A 7,434-nucleotide genomic window follows, 5' to 3' on the forward strand; every position below is an offset into this window, starting at 1 on the left:
GCTGCTGCCTCTCTCTCTCTCTCTCTCTCTCTCTCTCTCTCTCTCTCTCTCTCTCTCTCTCTCTCTCTCTCTCTCTCTCTCTCTCTCTCTCTCTCTCTCTCTCTCTCTCTCACTCTCTCACCCCGTCACTGATCTCTCATCTCTCCTCTCCGTCTCTCTCTCACCCCGTCTTTTCCCCCTCACAGTGACGTGCGACACACACACACACACACACACACACACACACACACACACACACACACACACACACACACACACACACACACACACACACACACACACACACACACACACACATATACACACACACACATATAGGGGCCTGGTAGCCTGGTGGATAGCGCGCAGGACTCGTAATTCTGTGGCGCGGGTTCGATTCCCGCACCAGGCAGAAACAAATGGGCAAAGTTTCTTTCACCCTGAATGCCACTGTTACCTAGCAGTAAATAGGTACCTGGGAGTTAGTCAGCTGTCACGGGCTGCTCCTGGTGTGTGTGTGTGTGTGTGTGTGGTGTGGGAAAAAAAAGTAGTTAGTAAACAGTTGATTGACAGTTGAGAGGCGGGCCGAAAGAGCAAAGCTCAACCCCCGCAAACACAACTAGGTGAACACTTAGCTATTGTGTGTGTCATATTGTAGATATGATAGAGCCCAGTAGGCTCAGGAACCTGTACACCAGTTGATTGACAGTTGAGAGGCGGGAAGAGTGAGTATAGTTGGCCCAGGCCCTAGGCCTAGGGGCCAGGCGGACCTCGATAAACCTCAGTACGGGCTTCCTGTCCCCGATGATTGGGGAGCCCCAGGAGTCCCTCAGGGTAACAAGCACCGGCCCCGCCCCACACAGAGAACACTGGGAAGCTAAACCCAAAACTCGACCCCCAACCAGAACACAAATGTCATCCAGTGTCATCCGACAGAGCAGAAGCCGGCCGCCGGCCGCCCACCACGGCTGAGGGCACACCAGGAGCCCACCACGGCTGAGGGCACACCAGGAGCCCACCACGGCTGAGGACCCACCAGGAGCCCACCACGGCTGAGGACCCACCAGGAGCCCACCACGGCTGAGGGCACACCAGGAGCCCACCACGGCTGAGGGCACACCAGGAGCCCACCACGGCTGAGGGCACACCAGGAGCCCACCAAGACTCCCGGCACCTCTGGACCAAGCCGGCGCCGGACACCGTCACCCCGCCGGAAGAACCAGCCTGAAAACGTTCAAAATCCACCAACTATCCTGTGACCCGCGGCGCTATGTGCGCCAGGCGTCGTAACAATCCGGACCGTGGAATAGGAATGCCAATCGACATTATCAAAACCCAAAATCGCGAGAAAAAACGTGATCCGGCGGCCCCCAGGCGGAGCCCAGACGTCCGCTCGTCGTCAAGGTTGAACCGGAGTCTCGGATGTCGGTGTTGTTGTTATGAAAGGCAGCGACGAGACGCCACAGTTCGTGTAAAAAGAGATCTAGCTAACTAAAACACAGTTCAAGTAACGGGGGATCTGACTCGTCATGAGCACAGCTCGTGTAATAAGGATTTCAGAGATCTAACTGGTCATAAACACAGGTCACATAACAGAGGTCTAACTAGTTATAAACACAGTTCATATAACAATCTAACTGGTCATAAATACAGGTCATGTAATAGAGATCTAGCTGGTCATAAACACAGGTCATATAACAATCTAACTGGTCATAAACACAGCTCATATAACAATCTAACTGGTCATAAATACAGGTCATGTAATAGAGATCTAGCTGGTCATAAACACAGGTCATATAACAATCTAACTGGTCATAAACACAGCTCATATAACAATCTAACTGGTCATATAACAGAGGTCTAACTGGTCATAAACACAGGTCATATAACAGAGATCTAACTGGTCATAAACACAGGTCATATAACAGATATCTAACTGGTCATATAACAGAGATCTAACTCCTCTTAAACACGGCTCAGCAGCTGTAAGAGGCAGCTGTGAGAGACAGCAGTGAGAGGCAGCAGTAAGAGGCAGCAGCCTGCCTCTCACTACCAAAAGTGCCACCATTGGAGTGCCTCATTAAGTTCAAATCGTCAATGACGGAACGATTTTACCTTATTAGTGCACACGAGGAAATAATTATAAGTTATTTGAGGACGCAGATGTTGTTCCTGTCTATGTGGCGGCTTGTATAATGTGGCTTAATTTGTTTGTCAAAAAATATATACATATATATATATATAATGTGTGTGTACAGTATATAATTTTCATGCCATCCGCCCTCCCTCTGATCCCTAGGATCTCCCGCTGTTGTCCAGAGTGGGGAAGTGTGTCACTCTTAAGCGCCCCACCCTATACCCTCCCCTGCATATTCTCTCTCTCTCTCTCTCTCTCTCTCTCTCTCTCTCTCTCTCTCTCTCTCTCTCTCTCTCTCTCTCTCTCTCTCTCTCTCTCTCTCTCTCTCTCTCTCTCTCTCTCTCTCTCTCTCTGAGGGCTCACTACCCGACCTGCTCACTCTGACATAGCTGAAGCACTACATATCAAACACTCACCCATCAACAACCCAGCCTACTCGTCAATATATTCCACCATTGTCAAGAACAATGCATAAATGCCGCCTCACATAGCAACACCTTATCCTACATCGTGTATATAATGCCAAATCTATTGTGTTTGTTTCCTATTTGCCTCCGAAGATGCTGAAGAGAGCTTCAGCGAAACACTAGCGACTCGCGTCGAATTTACTTTGGAGAGTTTATTTTTAACTTTCCTTCCCAAATGAAGAGGATAAGAAATACTCTGTATAGAGAAGATTCGTGCTAGAATCATTGGTATAACTGTTCCCGTCGGGCGAGAGCGTTTGGGCAATCTTTCACCTGATGCTTGGGAGTTTGAGAGTAGGACCCGGATTAACGAAGCAGTTAGGCAGGCACTTACGAACGTGTACATCTTTCCTCAATCTTTGACGGCTTTGTTTACATTTATTAAACAGTTTACAAGCATGAAAACTTGCCAATCAACTGTTGTTATTGTTATAAACAGCCTCCTGGTGCTTCGGAGCTCATTAACTGTTTAGTAATTGTAAACAAAGCCGCCAAAGATTGAGAAAAGATGAACAGGTTCGTAAGTGTTTGCGTAACTGCTTCGTGAATCTGGCACTAGGGAGCCCTAGGACTCGTTGACCATTTCAGACGCGGGAAGCGGCCATCCCTGCGCCCTGTACCGCTTCTGGGGCCAGATTCACGAAGCAGTTACGCAAGTACTTAGGAACCTGTCCATCTTTTCTCAATCTTTGGCGGCTTTGTTTACAATTATTAAACAGCAGAGAGAGAGAGAATTGAATTTAACTGTCAGAGGAAAGCGCCAAGCCATTACGAATATATCAGTATCACCGTTGACCTTAATTATCGTACTTCAAGTGTACCGTTGACCTTAATTATCGTACTGCATGTGTATCGTTGACCTTAATTATCGTACTGCATGTGTACCGTTGACCTTAATTATCGTACTTCAGGTGTACCGTTGACCTTAATTATCGTACTTCAGGTGTACCGTTGACCTTAATTATCGTACTTCTGGTGTACCGTTGACCTTAATTATCGTACTTCAGGTATACCGTTGACATTAATTATCGTACTTCAGGTGTACCGTTGACATTAATTATCGTACTTCAGGTGTACTGTTGACATTAATTATCGTACTTCAGGTGTACTGTTGACATTAATTATCGTACTTCAGGTGTACTGTTGACATTAATTATCGTACTTCAGGTGTACTGTTGACATTAATTATCGTACTTCAGGTGTACCGTTGAGCTCATGGATAAATGTATGTGTTTGGGAAGACAGGTGTAGGATGACACCCTATGGATCTAATCCTTGGAGTGTCATAGTGTAAAACCTTTTGTGATGACCTATTGACCTCACTCTTCCTGACCCCATAGACGGTAGATGAGGTAATTTGGGATGATAATGTGTGTACTAATCAGAGAGAGAGTAGTATGCGGGGGTGCAGCCGGTAGCATGCAGCGACCCTCCCTCCTCAGCTGCCGGTCGCACACTGCCGCCTTTTCCACACCTGCCCGACCCGCAGCCGTCCAACAGGTGTGTGTGGATGACCGCCATGTCAACTCTAACGCACATGCAACCCACAATATCTACTCCCCCACTCATCTCGCAGGAATATCTACCTAACATAATACAAAAACCAGTTGATTGAGCATAATTATGTTCCTTATAGGGGGATATTAGGGGGAAAATTACAGTATGAAATGTTATTTATCGTATGCCAGGCAGCGGTGGGTGGAAGGCGGGCGGTGCCAGGCGCAAGACGAGGGAGGCGGTGAGGGGCAAGAGCATCAGTTGCCTGAGAACCGTCGCTGGGTGAGGACTGTCTGGCCCTCCTACCAGCGACTCTGCCCCTCTGCCGGATACCCCCAACCCGCCCAAAAAAGATTTACATCTAAGAATCAGTTTTTCTTGACATTAGTGAGTGTATATATTTGATCTTGTGAGTGGCGCGTAGTGACGGGTGTGTGTTCTTGAGGTTACTTGAGTGTGAAGGTATATAGCAAGTCTTATCAATATGATTTGATTGGATACAATAGTTTGGAGAGTGAAGGAGCAGCAGCCACTCGACTACCTTCCTCAGGTAAGGCACTTAAGACACCTTCCTTCGCTGTGTAATGTTGACTTCTATGTTCCTGAGATGTGTCTTATGTCTTTGTTCTCGCGTAATGAACAAATGTACTGTATTTTAGATGAATATTAGCATACCTCTTCACTGTAACTATCTTATACATCTAGTTGTAAATAGGAGCTGCCTCGTATGTGCCAATAGGCCTTCTGCAGTTACCTTTGTTCTTATGTACATTTTCACCTAAGAAATGTATGATAGGCAGATTATAGGCCTATAGTTATGTAAAGTGTTTATTACTGCACTTCTCTTGTCTGTCATTCAACACACTTGAACACTTAACATAATTATAGAGAAAGATTTCCAGGAAATGGTTGTAAAATCAATATATAACACAATTTGACTATTTAAGACGTGACTGGAGGTCACTTCTTCTTTCCTTTGAAGGAATATTCCATTGTGGTCCTCTAAGATGTTAGCTTGTCCACTGTAAGTCTTATACTGTCTTACTTAGATGCTGGATGAGTGTTTAAGACTCGTACGTAGATGTAATGGAAGATAATATAATAGAGGTAGGATTCCTTGATTGTTTCAAGCGCAGGTTAGACATGTATATGAATGAGATTGAGTGGATATGAATAGCAGCTGCCTCGTATGGGCCAATAGGCTTTCTGCAGTTACCTTTGTTCTTATGTACTAAGGCTTGGGGGGGAGGGATTATATATCCAATGTGTTGGATATATAATCTTTTATAATGGATATATAACCTTTTCTTACGGGCTATTCATGCCTGTGCCACCTCTTGGGTGGCTTAATCTTCATCAATCAATCAATCAACCCTTCTCTATCTCTAATTATTTTCGTAATAGACACTAGACTCAGTGGTATGTAAATATCTTACATTTCTTAGTTGCAAGTTTTGCAGCTTTGTCTGCAATGTCATTCCCTGGTGTTCCTACATGACTTGGTACCCAGGAAGTATTCCAGGATACTCTGAAGTATTTTAGAGTATCCTGAAATATTCGAGGATACTCTGAAGCATTTCAGAGTATCCTGAAATATTCGAGAATACTCTGAAGTATTTCAGAGTATCCTGGAATATTCGAGGATATTCTGAAGTATTTCAGAGTATATATGAATAATGAGTGTAGTGTATATGTACTCTGAAGTATATATATGAAGTATACATTGAAAGAAGAAGTATTCGACGGCACGTATACTCCATCGAGCTCATACTCCCAGAATATAAGGAGTATAACTCCAAGAACCCCATCAAGGTCTATATCTTCTTGAGGTTATCTTGAGATGATTTCGGGGCTTAGCGTCCCCGCGGCCCGGTCCTCGACCAGGCCTCCTTTTTGTCACACACCCCCAGGAAGCAGTCCGTAGCAGCTGTCTAACTCCCAGGTACCTATTTACTGCTAGGTAACAGAGGCATAAGGGTGAAGGAAGCTCTGCCTATTTGTTACCGCCTCCACCTGGGATCGAACCCGGAACCTCAGGACTACGAATCCCGAACGCTGTCCACTCAGCTATCAGGCTCACCAATTATTTCCTTACATTTCTTGTTTCCAACTTCATTGATGTCCTCTTGGCTTACTTTTGATCTAAAAAGGCTGTTCTTGCCCACCGTGTTCATTAACGGCCGGTATCTTGTATGTTGTGATCATATACCCCTCAGTTTCTTCTCTGCTCCAGGATTATGAGACGCAGTTCCATTAACCTGACCTTGTAGCTTAAACCTCATAGATCTGCACAAATTTGGTTGCAAATATCTCTTTTTTTGTTAAAATGTTCGTTTCACAAGGTGTGGATTCCAGATCGGTGCTGCGTATTCCAGTATTGATCTAACGAAGGCTGTGTTAGATGGCTTTAGAAGCGTCCTTATATAGTTTCTTAAATGACATTTTAATGTTTAAAAATATGTAATTTGCTGCCTATATGGAGCCGGGAGGAGCTTCACTGATCAGACAATTACTACACAACTCGAACTCTGTACTGATTCTTAGAGCATGATTCTGATTCCAGGGAGTGTGGTTGTGACTCCAGGGAGTGTGGTTGTGACTCTAGGGAGTGTGGTTGTGACTCTAGGGAGTGTGGTTGTGACTCCAGGAGTGTGGTTGTGACTCCAGGAGTGTGGTTGTGACTCCAGGAGTGTGGTAGTGACTCCAGGAGTGTGGTTGTGACTCCAGGAGTGTGGTTGTGACTCCAGGAGTGTGGTTGTGACTCCAGGGAATGTGGTGGTAACTCCAGGAGTGTGGTTGTGACTCCAGGAGTGTGGTTGTGACTCCAGGGAATGTGGTGGTAACTCCAGGAGTGTGGTTGTGACTCCAGGAGTGTGGTTGTGACTCCAGGGAATGTGGTGGTAACTCCAGGAGTGTGGTTGTGACTCCAGGGAATGTGGTGGTAACTCCAGGAGTGTGGTTGTGACTCCAGGAGTGTGGTTGTGACTCCAGGGAATGTGGTGGTAACTCCAGGAGTGTGGTTGTGACTCCAGGGAATGTGGTGGTAACTCCAGGAGTGTGGTTGTGACTCCAGGGAATGTGGTGGTAACTCCAGGAGTGTGGTTGTGACTCCAGGAGTGTGGTTGTGACTCCAGGGAATGTGGTGGTAACTCCAGGAGTGTGGTTGTGACTCCAGGGAATGTGGTGGTAACTCCAGGAGTGTGGTTGTGACTCCAGGAGTGTGGTGGTAACTCCAGGAGTGTGGTGGTAACTCCAGGAGTGTGGTGGTAACTCCAGGAGTGTGGTTGTGACTCCAGAAGTGTGGTGGTAACTCCAGGAGTGTGGTTGTGACTCCAGGGAATGTGGTGGTAACTC

The 7,434-nt window shown here is 46.1% G+C and overlaps 1 protein-coding gene across 4 annotated transcripts in view; it reads left to right on the plus strand.

The window, feature by feature from the left end:
* Window positions 1-4,353: 4,353 nt before the first annotated feature.
* Window positions 4,354-7,434, plus strand: part of LOC123745649 (high affinity cGMP-specific 3',5'-cyclic phosphodiesterase 9A) — a 147,217-nt gene continuing 144,136 nt past the window's right edge. For all 4 annotated transcript variants that reach the window (XM_069312188.1, XM_069312189.1, XM_069312191.1 and 1 more), the window contains exon 1: window positions 4,354-4,630. The gene's annotated coding sequence lies outside the window, so the exon portion shown is untranslated. The remainder of the gene's footprint in view (window positions 4,631-7,434) is intronic.

The sequence above is a fragment of the Procambarus clarkii genome, chromosome 71 (genome assembly GCF_040958095.1).
Source record: "Procambarus clarkii isolate CNS0578487 chromosome 71, FALCON_Pclarkii_2.0, whole genome shotgun sequence".
Lineage (NCBI taxonomy): Eukaryota > Metazoa > Arthropoda > Malacostraca > Decapoda > Cambaridae > Procambarus > Procambarus clarkii.